General features: G+C 41.1%; 1 long non-coding RNA gene across 1 annotated transcript; it reads right to left on the bottom strand.

Annotated features, from left to right (window-relative positions):
• Positions 1-236: 236 nt before the first annotated feature.
• LOC118969819 (uncharacterized) lies at positions 237-12,524 on the bottom strand. The gene is made up of 4 exons (XR_012122999.1): positions 12,169-12,524; positions 7,430-7,602; positions 5,134-6,351; positions 237-4,134 (listed from the first exon to the last, which is right to left on the bottom strand). It is a non-coding gene; the product is annotated as an uncharacterized lncRNA (long non-coding RNA).
• Between the last annotated feature and the right edge of the window lie 2,573 nt (positions 12,525-15,097).

Raw genomic sequence — 15,097 nt, 5'->3', positions numbered from 1 at the left:
AAAATTTTAATGTCAAGATAGTACTTTGAGTGTTTCGAATACATAGACACACACATATACACATGTACACGTGAGCATCTCTAGCTATAAAATCATATTTTAAGATAAGCTGAGAATAAAATATTTAATGTAAATTACAAGAGCTGTAAAGAAAGATCCCCTAAAGTTATGAAGTATAACTTTTATGTTGAATGTAGAAAAGAAATGAAATATGGGCGGCTTTTTATTAAATTTAATTTTATTAAAATTGAATGGAGGGCTAATTTTTCCCTGTCATCCTCCTCAGCAACCTGATAAGGTGGATTTATAATTGCAACCAGTCTTTACAGATGACGTAACTGAAGTTGAATAGAAGAAAAAACATCACCGCAAAACAATTCAAATTCACGCTGTTGAAAGCCTTTTCCGTGGTGTTTGGCTTTACCCAAAGAATGTTTTTAAATTCATGAGTTTATTGCAAATTCAATTAAAGGTCTTTAGATGTTTAGATAATGGTTCAGAAACGGTTTTGAAACCTGTATTTCTCTAAGAAGCTGCATTTGAAGCACATTTGAAATTATCTAATAAAAGATTTAGAAAGTGTTAACCTAATAGCAATTCCCATAACACTTCAAAAAAGTTGTCAACACAATAGGTCTTTTGTGCCTCTTAGTGACTTTAGGACTAAGGCAGATCCTTGTAGTGATTCGAAATTGTCCAGCCACCTTCTTGAACAATGACAGTCATGCACCTGAGGCTTAAGGTGAGGCACAAAGTGTTGTGGATCCCAAACTGGGCTAACCTTTGATAATGGTTTTACTGATCTCAAATAAGACAAAACCGGGAACACCTAATTTGTTACCAAATTGCTTTGAAACCCATTCTTCAAGGAAATATCTTTTTTTTTTTTGAGAGGGCATCTCTCATATTTATTGATCAAATGGTTGTTAACAACAACAAAATTCTCTATAGGGGGGTCAATGCTTAATGCACAATCATTAATCCACCCCAAGCCTAATTCTCGTCAGTCTCCAATCTTCTGAAGCACAACGAACAAGTTCTTACATGGTGAACGAATTCTTACATAGTGAATAAGTTCTTACATGGTGAACAGGGCAAGGGCAGTCATCACAGAAACTTTCGGTTTTGATCACGCATCATGAACTATAAACAATCAGGTCAAATATGAATATTCGTTTGATTTTTATACTTGATTTATATGTGGATCCCACATTTCTCCCTTTATTATTATTATTATTTTTATTTTTAATAAAATGCTGAAGTGGTAGGTAGATGCAAGATAAAGGTAGAAAACATAGTTTAGTGCTGTAAGAGGGCAAATGTAGATGATCAGGTCTGTGCCTATGGACTAAGTATTAATCCGAGCTAGACAAGGGCATTAACACATCCACAGATGCAGAAGATTTCTCTCAAAACAGGGGTGTGAGGTTCTGAGCCTCACCTCTGTTGATCCCCAATTTCTCACCTGATGGCCCCCCCCGCGACTGTGCCTGTCTTAGGTTGTTCCTCCTCAAGGAAATATTTTTAATCCCCTAAATCATTTCCCATGTACAAGCATTTCTCACAGATTGTTTGCCTTTTGATTCCCCACTTCTGAACCCCAGCATATCTCACACACCTTCACTGATCAAATAATTAATGGATGGATACTTTCTATAGAAACTGTAAGACCAGCCTTCAGAGAGGGGAAATAGATGTCTGGGGTCCCCAGGATGCCTCCTGCGCCTCGCCAGGCTTGCCCAGCCTCTCAAGTTGAGTCCAGATCAACAAAATCAGTGATTCCCCCAGCTCCCTCTGCAAAAAAAGGAAAATCCTAGTATACACCGCCCCTCCCTCCCAACTACTCTCTATATTCATTTTATGCCATCAATTTTGATATCAAAAGGACTACAAAACAGCTTTTACCAAAGTGCCAATTCTTAGTCTTGTTCTCAAGCAGTTATTAGGGAGGCTTTATGTGTGTGTGTGTGTGTGTGTGTGTGTATGTTTAAAATGAATGAATGATTGTTAAAATCTATCACAATCAATACTTATTTTCTAGCTCTAGTCAAAAGCTTTCACACTGGAAGTGCTGAGTGTTGTGGAAACAACGGGGAGAGAGGGCTGACCCCCCACTCACTGTTACTATGTGCCAGATCTCCGGTGTGATTACCACCTGTAATCCTCACAAAAACCCTAGGACATAGATATGATTACTATCCTTATTTTAAGATGAAGAAACTCAGGTACAGAGAGGTTAAGTAAGTTGCCCAAGGTCATCCAGCACAGGGGAGCTTAGATCGTGGCAGCTGGCCGTCAGTGCCTGTTCCCTGGACCCCAGACTCCACTGCTTCTGGGCACACAGACTTCTTTAACCCCGAGGAGCATCTTCTTTCCTGTTTGGTACTAGGAACATGCCTTTTAAGTCCACGTGCAGGGGGCAATGTAATCTAATAACACACCAAACATATAAAGAGTGGAAACTATGATAACCCTCCAGGTCCGGAGTCTGCTGCCCTGTTATTCTGATTCTTTGTTTCTCCCACAAAGCCCAGGACAGGTTGGGAGGACATCATAAGGTCTCAGTACTGCCTGCAAATTTGATTTTAATAATACTGAACGATAAACGCTGGACCTTCAGGAAAAACATCAGCCCGACTGCTGAAGCTCTCCAGCGGCTGGAGTCCAGCCAGAGTCAAGGTCACAGCCACAGCGTGGACAGGAGAACCCGGGCGAGGACAGAGGATGGAGCCTCAGGATTGACTTCACTGCGGTTCTGAATCTTAAAGACTATTTTCCAGTGGTCCAGTTAATGGCTATCCATCTTCAGGGAGTTATTTACATAGATGCTTTGTATGACTGAGTGGCTAAGAATAGAAGAAAACTGGAGAGAGATGGAAATGGGAGAAAAGAAAGTGGAGCAAAGGTCTACACCACAGACCTGATATCCCTAAGTGCGGACCTCAAAAAGGACCAACTGGAAAGTGAGTATCAACATAGCAAAAAGATTTTCCATTTTACAGAATGAATCCATGTTTGCATTGAATAGCAAATGCGATCATACACGTAAAACACCACACGTATCCTGGTGCTGCTCTGTCCGCCCCCCGTGGATGCTCCCGTGGGCTTGTGTTTCTTTCCTGCTGCGAAGTCTCTGAGCACCACGAAAGTGACCGCCCGCATCAGTGAACTGGGGGCCGCGGTCACAGCTCCGCACCACTAGCACAGAATCCCTGGGGAACGCGAGTTCCAATCTTGATGGCTTCAGGCTTGTTTTTGGTTCTCAGGGCTCCTGCCGCTGGCACATCCTGTCTTTGTAGAGTAGGTAGGGTGGGGTGCTGAGGGGTTACCTCCAGCTAGCCCACTGCTCTGACCCACGGTCCGTGGTCCGTCCCTCACCTCCCTGCAGGGGAGCCTCCTTCCTGCCTCAGGCTGTTAAACCCCCAAACACACCGCCCCATTCTGACTTTGTGAACTCTGTCTTCCCTACTTATGTGAAATTCATGCTAAATGCAAAATTGCTTAAATGACACTGGCATTAAAGAGGGCAGGAGGAGAAGAAAGCATAAGAAACATGCAGCCAGCACTGACTACCCCAGCCCACTCCCTCTTCCTCCCCTGCCGGCAGGAAACTGATCTTCCCCGCTGGAAATCATGGAAAAGCAACTCTTGTGAGCTCCCGTCGAGGCTCGCCCCTGAACATCTAACAAATCATGGCCGTTCCGGACCCCTTCCCAGGGCTGGTTTGCACATTGGCATGTGCCCAGGGTCTCGTCAGTGACACAGAGAGCAATCCACAGGGGTGATACTGTGGGGATTTCTTTTCTGATGAGAAGAGAGCAAATAGGACACCCTCGTTTCTCACAGGGGATATTATGATTTTGTTGTCTGGTGTGAGTCCTGGAACTGCTGAAGCCACCTGGCAACAGGGAAAGCTGCCAGGGGACAAGCCAGCCTGCTGGCAGTGGTGGGGAGAGAAAGCGCAAGGGGCCCAAAGATGCCACCAGGCCGTGAGCCCGTCTCGCCTTGGGCTCTTACGACGTGAGAGAGGGTATTGTCCTTGTTGAAGCAAGTTCTTCTGGGCTTTCTGTTACTCTCTGAACGGAACCCAGGGAAATGCAGTGTCTTCAAGAGGAAAATAACCTAAAGATATGCCTAGAAAAGGAGAGAGAACGGGGGGAAGGGAGACATGGGTTGCTTAATGATGGATTCAGGATGTATTTTATTCTACTGTTTTATAAGAATGGCCTATTCTTTAACTTACCTAAAAGCTGATTTTAACATTCACCTGATAAACTTTTGCACAAAAAATGTTAGTGCTGCCCAGACTACACAACGGCAGCCTTTACCCAGAGTGAACCAAAATCACTTCACATTTTTGTCAAACGCCTCAAGTTTATCAGATAGTCACACTGGAAATCAAACCTGACTCCCACCCTACAGTACAAAGTAGGGGGCTTACCCTGGGCATGATCAGGAAAAGAAAATCAATGTTCATTGTTCAAATCATTAGCTCCCATTAACTGATACACCGCATCTCCCACACGATGATTAGCTGCAGGGAATTCTGACCAACAGCGGGAACTGTCTACTGAGACTGAATTTGAGAGAGAATGTCAAAGTGCTTTTACTTTTGATGAACTAAAGGGGAAAAATCCCTCAAATCTTTCCCTAGTGAGGTAGCCTCTTTACAAGGACCTCAAACCCAATCATACCAGAAGTGGGAACCCTGCAAAGCCATGATAAGCCCTTAAAACTGTACTACGTCCAACGCAGAATTCAGAGCGCATTGTGCAGCCAGGGCCAGTAAGCACGCATATTCCCCTGTAGTTCTGCAGCAGTTACCCTACGGAGAGGGACTGCCCACAGACATTTCTCTAGAGCCATAATTAGAAAGCATGGTGCCGTGATCTAAAAGCTCAAATCCTTATTTTAAAACAATTCTTTCATTCCTCGCACTCAGAACTGGGGCTTTTCTAAAGCTCACGTTTGTGATTTTACAAAACATATTCTCAAGCATTTTAACCTTTCTCTTCTCTGCAATTGAAGGAGTCTATCTTCATCTTTCTCCTTAAAAATAAAATAGGCTTTGGTTTTGCCTTTTGCCTTGTAAATGTCTCCCTGCCTACGTCACCAACACTGTCAGGAAAATACCTCTCTCGTCCTGTCTCGACTTATTGTCCTCAATTTTCTTCTTTCCTCTGATGATTCAGAAGCACTGGGATGACAGATGTGACTTTTCCGGCAGCCGGAGCCTGAAGACTGCGGCTGATGAACGGCACGGCCAGTGCGCCTTCAGCTTCGCCCACGGGAACCAGGTCCTCTGCGCCCTCTCTAGGGGGACATTCTGACCCTCTCGATTTGGTTTCCTACTACAGGGCTGTCTCTGTACAGATCGCTGCAGAGCGCCTCGCGAATGTCAATTACCAGACGCCAAACTATTAAGGGAGAAGAATACTGAGAGGCAGGCCTGCTGCGCCGTTCACCACGGTGACCGACAGGACACACTTGACCTCCTTTGACAAACACTGAGCCAGCTCTGGGCCTAGCTGCATAAAGGACTGGGGACAGGAGGGCAGTGAGTCCCCAGACCCTAGAGCCAGACAGACCCATGAATCACAGCTCCACTCCTTGCTAGCTGGCTGACCCTGATCACATAATTTAACTTCACAAATCTCCACTTTTGTCATCCTTAAAATAGCTCTGGGGGATAGTTCCTCCATGGAGGAATTAATATCTTTTACTTATTCCAGGGTGCTTGAAATGGTTAAATGAGACACTCTCTACATAATTTCACCCCCTGCCTGCAACACAGCAGGGACTCAAAGTCTGCGAATGGCCGAATGGCCGTGCAGAGGGTCCGGCCCTGCTGCTCACTGGCCAGTCTCCTCACTGGCTCCCCCAGCCTGCACCACGTGGAGATCTTCACCCGTGTCTGCACTCCCACTATCTCCTCTGTTTCCCTGGCAGTGTAACCCCATTTCCCAGGATCATTTCTCTCGTCTCTTTCTTCCCTGTTCCCTCGAGTAACCCTTCTCTTGGGCCCCCTTCTCGCTACGGCTCCTTCACTGGACATGTACCAGGAGCCCACACCAGGTGGCCACTGAGCTGGGTGCTGGGGACAGACAAGGAACAGACTCCCACCTTAGGGAACAAGTGAGAGAGGAAAGAGCCCATCACGGTGTGGGGAGGTAAGTCCTACAACAGAGCTCCAGGCTGGGCGCTGCGGCAGCACAGAGGAAGCACAGTCTGCAGGCACGGGAGACCAGCAGAAAGGGACTGTGGGCCTGCTGTGTGTCAGATGCCACGTTAGCCACGTGCAACACTTCGGTAACCACTCAGAGCAGTGACACGAGGTAGGCAGGGCCATCTCTGAGAAGACAAGAGATTCTCATACTCTGCCTGAGAGCATCCGAACAGAGACAGTTTATTTACTTACTGTACACCAGGCTTAGCAATAAGCAAATATATTCTAAATCATTTTACTCATCGCATCTACCCTATACCATTACTTTGTCCATTTTACTGAGCCACAAAAAGATTAGGTGGTCCATGGTAACACAACTAGTCAGTGATGAGATCATTTAAATCAGCAAAATATATACACACTAACTGTCCCACAACAGGAGAGAAAGCTGGGAAGGAGCCGTCTGAAGGAATAACAGCCAGATATTAAAAAAGTGTGTCTTAGTGGGTGGAAAAAGTACTGATCTAATGGTCAATGTTTAAAAAGGCAGAATATGGAACTATATACGTAATATATCAATTTTGTCTTTATTTGAGCCCTTACCTATATAGGAAAAGACTAGAAGAAAATAATTCAAAATGTTAAGGTCTCAAAATGTCAGGATTACTGGTGATTCGTGTATCTTCCCTTTGTATTTGTCTGCATTTTCCAAGTCATTTCAATCTCTATTTTATTTGGATACAGATCTTTACATAAATGTGTCATGTGATCATACGTCTATAGTTTGTTTTCTCCTTTTTCGCTTGATTCTCGCACTCACACGATGGCCAGCTTTGTTCATACACCAATAAATACTTCACATGAACCCCTCCAAGCCACCCAGTAAGGCTCTACACTCAGCTATTTTTACCGGCTGCCTTAAAGGCAATGAAGTGGAGACCCTGTCATTTATTTAGCCATTCCCCAACTGCTGGCTATTCCCTCTTGCCATTTGTTTGCCTTTTAAAGAAATGCTCCAGGGATGCATCCTTAAACCCAGGCCGGGCTCAGCCCCAGCGGAATGCGTTAGTCCCTGAACACGCCTCAGGCCCCCATGCCTCCACGGCTTCTGTGTGCCACTTCCTCCCGGGAATACCCTGGCTGCTTGGCTAAAACTTTAATTTGCCCCCAAGGATGTTCAAGGGCCGTTTCCCCTGGGAAGTTCCCTCTCATCTTTGCAGGACGCGCCCCAGCATCCTAAGGTTAGTGCTGGCGGACAATTACCACTGCGTGTCTCTTGCAGCAAACAGAACCGGGCGAGGCTGGCTCTGCATCCGCGGTGACTCCAGCACCTTGCAGCTGATGGAACATACGGACGGGTGGATGAACGGGCAAATAAAGAGATGATCAGGCAGAGGCTTGAAACATCATGATGTTTGGGGAAACTTCACATAGTTCTTCGTAGCCAGTGCATAGAGTGGATGTGAAGGTTGGGAGAGGTTAGATCAGAGAGGTGAAAAAAATAAAAGATCAAACCCTCAAGGGTCTTGTGGCTCCAACTTAGAGGTAAACTTAATTCTAAAGGGTATGGCAGATCGCTGAAGAATTTTAAGCAGCAAAATGTGATCACTGGTTTTTTTTTTTTTCAGTTCTTCAGGCAGGAGCGTAGCCCACAGACTGGAGGAAGCTGAGTACAGGCCCGGATCCACGGGGAGACCACAGCAGCGGTCAGCGAGGGAAATGAGGGCCACCTGCGGGCCAGTCGTCGGGCTAGACGCGTCACACGTGCTCTCCTTTGACCCTGCCACCGTCCCCAGAGGCGCGTACAGGCTGCCCCGAGCCGAGGCCACACTGTGGACGGGAACAAAGAGCTCTCTGGTGTGACACGGTGAAGAAGGGGGTGCAGGTCCAGCGGGGAGGGGACGCCCGTGCCCAGGAAAGAAAGCAATGAGCTTGTCGACAGCACAGGTGTGGCAGGTAAATCAGAGGGAGGGTTTTAAAATGATACCCAAATTTCTGATTTAGCAAGTTGGTGGTCATTCATCACAAAAGGGGGGCATTTGAAATAAAAGATACTGAGTTCCTTTAGGGACATGATAAATCGGGGCTGCCCCTACAATCTGTTGCTATTTTATCTGTGCTTACATCATTCGTGGATATAAGGCATCACTGACTTGTGTTTAAAGTCCTTTGCATTCCCCAGTGCAAACTTTTCCAGCCATCAATATCAGTAGTGATAAATGATAGTTATCGAATGACCACCATGTATGAGGCATCCACATCATTTAACTCATAAAATAATTTTTCAGGGCAGAATCTTATAGTGGCTAAGACCTTGAGCATTGAAGTCAAACATGGACTTGAGTTCAGCTCTATCATTTTCTACCTGTGTAGCACTGGGCAAATTATTTAAAATGTCCTATTTTTTTAGTATGTAAAATAGGAATAAAATAATTACTTTGAGGATTAAGTGATAGAATGTATATAGAGTACTTAGTGGAGTGCCTGACATATAATATGTGCTCAATAAATGTGAAAGTCATACAGGAGGGTGGACAGGTAAAGAGAGATTGAAAAACTAGTTGAAAATCATATGGCTAGTAACAGAGTCATTCTAAGTCTCATATGTATTCTGATATTAATATAATTAATGGGAATAAATAAACTTTAAGATCACAATAAAGGCAAAAAGGCACTGCATTCAAACATCACAGTAAAGCTTATGTAGCCATGGAAGTTTACAAAGAAAGAATGGATAATTGAAATCTCACGATTCCAAATGTTTTATTTACCCAAAATCTCAACTTTCTAAACATAGAAAAATCAGATAGTTTGTGGCTTTCTGGAAAATTAAAAAGGTCTTGAAAAATATAACACGGATTAGTATCTAAATAAATAATGCTTGCGGGTGTAACATTTTAGATTCATGGAAATGAAAATAATTGGTAGAAAGCTGGCCTACGTTGTGAAACTCATTTTTATTTATTCAATTTCATATAGTATAAGCGGACCTTTATAAATACCTTCAGTTTTTTTTCAACCTATCCTTTCTTTTTTGGTTTTATGCTTCTTTCCCAAAATATAATGGAACTGGTAACACTTGTGCACTGATGCCCTTATTTTATTACAGCCAGCATTGATGTTTGACTAATCACAGATTGCTGTGTGTTGAGAAATGAAGTAACAGTTATTTTTAAATTGTATTTTACTTATCATTTTTGATTAAACATTTTCTTTTATCACAAAGGATTGAGAGGACACAAAACAATGTCTATTAGAATAAGTGAGACACATCAAGATTGACTTAAATGACCACACAAAAGATCTGGCCATATAAAAGACTTCATTCTAGAGGGACACCTATTGTTTGAAAGATTATTTTATTCATATGGTCTACCAGATAATGTTGGGTAATATGTAACATTCAGCTTCATGAATTAAGAATGTCTGAGATCTATTTTGTGGCTCCACATTGTAAAAATAATTTTTGATTCCTAGAGAAATCCTGTCGATGTTCTAGGGAGTATTCTTTTAAAAATTGTTCAGATAATTCAGTTATTTGCCTAAATGTTTTAAAAAGCCTTAAATGGAAATGAAATGGTACCGAGTTTATCTCATTTACTCTAAATAAAGATATAAACCGTAAGTCATTAGGCACAGATCATAGATAGTGATAAACGTGGGGAACTCAACACAAGCCTGCCGAAGAATAAAGTCCTAAACATTTCAATTGCGAAAAGATTGACTAGGCTCTGTTTAATTATTAGTGCTATAAAAAGTGAGTAGTATTTACCTGGCCATAATAGTACTGTGTAAAAGTCACTTATCTTTCCTGCCAGATGCCACAATTCTCACAGTTATTAAAAAGAATGGGGAGAAATCTTTACCTAGTCACTCATTTCCCAAACCCACCATCCACCGTCTTGCATAATTTGGGGGTTAGGTGGTTGTTAAGGAACCTGGTAAAAAAGAAGTGCCAACCCTAGTCCAGGTCCTTCATAAAACTGGCGACAAATGGCTTCGTTAGTGGAGAACACAAGCCAAATTGCACTAGTGACGACAGCTCGGCAGGAACCAGCCAGCTCGGTGTTTCTGCCTTCCACAAACTCCCCAATATCTGGTGTAATCAGTCCCTTGAGTAAGGAATCATTAAGGGTGCTTAGTCTTAAGTAACCCAAACTGTAAACAGACTTAAAGGCCCTTTCCAGTTTATGTTCATGTACAGCTCAGCAGAAATCCTATGTTACAAGAATATCAGTTCCTCACGTGTATGTCCAGTCTGAGAAGACCATATTCAGGAAGTTTACAGGGACTGTAACTCATTAACGAACTTCAACAGCATCTTGCAATATGGGTTCAGATGACATTGTTGAATGCCTTTTGGATTTTGGCAAAGACACCTTGGAGTCATTAGTTATCTGTCAATCATTTACAAATCCTTTCTGAAATCAGTTAGCAAATAATGTTTTATCATTTTAAACATGTACCCTTGTAAATGTGAGTCATTATAAATATGCCATGTGGTGGTGTCTGATGCGTTCGGCGGGATAGTGAAGATGTTAAAACAAAATGCCTTGATGGAAAATGCCCACATTGGCCAAAAAAAAAAATGGTTAGACTATGCCTTGATTGAGAAAAATAACTACTAAAAATTGAAGTTATGATTGGTTTTGTTTTTCCCCTAGCACAGTTGGAACGTAAATTGCTTATTAACTGCCTGCGCAGCTGAGTTCTGACCACCTGTTACTTGCGTCTCATGTAACGTTATTTATGCCGATCCTCTTTCACAAAAATATGTTCACTTCTCACAAAGTACTGGGTATGTATTTCTATTAAATCAGCCTGATAGATAAGCTTCAAAAGACCAAAGTAACTCATTAATGTAATGTTTCCTCAGCATGCCAGTAAGTTCTACGGGAAAGTAAGAGTGAAAATAGCAAATAGTATTTTTAAAAGGTGCTGGTAGGAGCTGTTAGGAACCTACTAATGCTATGATCCCTCTACTTTTGGTACATTTTGTGAAATAATTCTGTCTAATGAGAGGCATAAAAACAAAGCACTAAATTCAATCTATTTATTGTTACATGTTTCATTAGCTAAATACAGAAAGAAGAGAATGAAAGTCAATCACTATGTAATGGCCATTAAATTATAAGAATCACATGAGGTTTTTTATAGGGTGTCAAAAAGTATCTGTAACTAAGAACTAGTGTCGAAAGCAAAACACATAAACAAAAATCTTGCATATGTCTTCCAAACTATCATAATGGAAGATGTGTTTCTAAGACCTCAAGGCATGTGGTCCATATTTGTTTTTAATGACTTCTAAATATGTATTGAGCACTTTCTATATATTATCTCAAATTAGTTCTCACAACAAACATTGTATTCCTTAATTTTTGTCATTTTCATTTATGAAGAATTCAAGGCTTAGGGAGGTCAAGCATCACTTGGCCCCCAAGTAGGGGTCAAAGCAGGGATGGGAGGTATAAACTTTCTGATCCAAATCCCAGTGGCCACTACCTTCATTCCCACCACAAATCGCATGCGTTCTCAGGCTCAGCTGGAATGCATTCACCAATCACAACTGCGTGATTTCTCGGAGAAAACAATTAGGTTTATAGGCAGAGTTGGGAGAATTTGATGGGCAATGCTATCTTATGGATTAAAGAATCTGTAAAGCCTTAATAAATGAGTTTCCAACACTTTGGCATGTGTAAAAGAAAACCACATATTCCAAAGTAGTTACTGGTATAAAATATACAAAAAGATACGCCCTGAGTTTCCATCTAAAATTTAAAAATCGTATTTTGAAATCCACTATATATTTAAAAGAAAAAATTAATCTAAGCAACTACTACCTAGATGGTGTTCATACAAAGTGGAGTGGGTTAGTTATGTATACACAGGACCTTAAAGCTCAAAGGAAAACCAGCATGTTCATCAAACGCCCCCTCCCCTGACAGCCAGTATTACCAGCTCCCTCACTCTGTGCACACCTGTACCAGTTGTAAGCTACCTACCTTCCATGAGCAGGTCTCTTCAACAGAATCTCCGCTGATGAGGCTATGTGGATATCTAACTTTCAACACGCATGTGGGCCACAGACATAGCTACGACCACTTCTCACCCTGACTTCCAGGAGCCACCCAAACTGGGTATAGAGGGGAGCCAGGGTTCAGAGCCTGCAACACAGATAAAAGGCAGTGAGTGGGGAGGGAGAGAGAGGTGGGAGGCCTTTCTTTATTCTCATTTCCCTTCTATCTGGTCTCTCTCCATATAGCGCTTTTATCATTCTGATGCTGTATTCCAAAGTTCCTACTGGAATAGAGTGAGACCTGAGGGGAAATGTCAACAAGAGTAATCAGAGTAAACAACAAGGAAAAAAAGGAATCATGAATTCTGGGATGTGAGTCTTCAATGACTGCTAAATCTATCACATGACAGGTGAAATCATGTCACAGCAAATGGCCATGTATGAGTTATATATTATCTACACACACACACACACCCTCCCTTGGTTAGTTCGTTTAAAAGAAGCATCAAAGTAATACTGTCTAAAACCACATTAAAGGCTTGAAAATATGCATGGACTTTAGTCACTGAGAAAAAGCAGATTCTGTTCCAGAAAAGTAAAGCAATAAAATAAAATTTCGATTTTAACATTGGAACTAGCTAGTGGCATGAATTTATTCTAACTAACCGAGCGTCCTCATCCAATCAGAATTTCAGAGAAGATCCCTTTCTTCTTCATCAACTGCACCCTAAGAATATGGCACTGATCCTTCCTAACTAAGGCCCAGCTCTGTGTCAGCTAGAGATAATGTGCCGATAGGGGCTTGCAAATTGTTTTCTGCCTTTATAAATTTTTCTTCTATAGAAACTAAAACTGGGACATTAGCCTCATTAACATTCTAATTTTTCAAATTACCAATGTTAAGATATAACAGAATCATGCACTGGTAAAAGGTATATTTGAAGCATAAATAGGTCAATGAATTTTAAAGAAAAAGAGTACAGAAAGTTCACAGCTAGAATTTCGGGTCCCATATTTCGACTAATCTTTAAGAAGATATCACTGGCGGAGTTTTGGGTTAGAGTGAAAGAAAATATCCATAATTACCTGACAAAATTATTATAATACTCCTTTTTCTAATTTCCTATCTTGAAGACCATATTTTCTTATATATTTCAACCAAAGCAATATATTGCTACAAACTGAGTTCAGAAGCAGATATGCAAATCCAACTTTCTGTTAAGCTGAACATTAAAAAGACTTCTGGACATAAAAAATGCTGCTTTTTGTGAATTATTTTGTTTTGGAAAATAGTTTTTAAATGTAAAATGTTATTTATATTAAAATATTTTGATAACAACAAATTAATATACTTATAAATAACTAGTAATGTTTTTACTTTCTCAACCTTAATTCCTAATATAATACATACAGACAGATATAATTCACATAAGCAAAAATTTGGGGGAGGTCATAATTTTTATTTGCTGCTTCACAGTCACATGTCCTTTAACATATACATAGGTACATTTCTAGCATTATGTACTGTTTGATTATTTAATGAAAGAACTTCAAGGAACTGACATGGATGATTAAATCACCTGATCTGTTTAAGTTTGAAATACTAAATTATCTGCCCAACTAAAATACTTCATTTTCCAGCCTCCTTTGCAGCTAAGTATGAGTATGTGTTTAATTTTTGCCTAGCGATATGTAAGCAAAGTATGTTACTTTATTTTGTGGCATTTGTTTTTGTGGTAAATGTCCTTGAAAAGGAGTATCTGTTCCCTCCTCTTTCTCCACAGTGCTTCTTGGCAGTGATGGCTGGATCTCTAGCAACCATCTTGGGACATGAGGACAAGAGATAGAAAATAGTAAAATGAAAGGAATCAGGTCCTAGATAACTTCTCTGAACCATTACCATCCCTGGATTGCCTACTTCTGAACTTCTTTTCTAAGAGAGACATAAAAGTCCTATTTAAACCTCTGTTATGCTGGCCTTTCATTATATGCAGTCAAATCTAATCGCCTCCCTCCCAAAAAAATACAGTTCTGATAGGAAAAATGCTATATATAAATGCTTTGGGTTTTCCAAAGACAATCTGAGAGCAAAAAAATGTTTGCTCCTTTAGCAAAATTTAAAAAAAACAAGAAAACAACCATTACCACAACATGGGAAAAGGCATTCATTGCTCTAAGAATCTATATTTTATTACTTTAAAGAACAACAAGGATATTCAACAAGGGCCTAAAACGACCCTTAGGCATTTGGGTGATAGCTCTTTCACGGCAAAGGGTGATCCAGATTTTTTCCATGGATTCAAACAAAGAATAATAACTTAAAAATTATGGGATATATGTTACATATTCATCATTTTGTCAGCACAAATTAAAGTACAAGTTTTACTTTATTAGGGGTAAAGAGACAGGGCTGCCTTTCCAATCAATGGACAAATATACGAACAAGCTAAGGTTAACTCCTCAGCTAGTGAATAAGCACTATAAAAAAGTTGGTTGACAAAACATGAATAATTAAATGACCGTAAGCTTGGAAATGCTACCTGCAGTGTTTCAAAGTGTCAATCATCTCTCTAGTCATCACTTAAAGAATTAATGTCTGCCAATGTTATCAATCTAAAATATATTTACAGAGGTCAGAAGAGCTGTATCTGTCCTCCTCTATGCAAAGAAGTGATGACATCAAGGGGGTATGTCACAAGCCTAAGTTTAGTTAGTGGATTTAAGCTGGTTTGGAGTTTTATCCACTAAGTATGATCTTCTGACCCCTCAGTTTTACAACCTTCCACTCTCTGTGCTTCATAGCACCTCTCCACTTCTGAGTTAATCATTTCTGGGCCATTATCTGCCAAGAGTTCTTATCTCTTTTGCTGTCACTTTATAACAGGGTCCTCTTATCAACCTGCATAGAGTCATAT

Source organism: Manis javanica, chromosome 11 (genome assembly GCF_040802235.1).
Source record: "Manis javanica isolate MJ-LG chromosome 11, MJ_LKY, whole genome shotgun sequence".
Taxonomy (NCBI): Eukaryota; Metazoa; Chordata; class Mammalia; order Pholidota; family Manidae; genus Manis; species Manis javanica.
The sequence above is the reverse complement of the archived record's forward strand: the minus strand, read 5'-3'. Positions and strand labels throughout refer to the sequence as shown.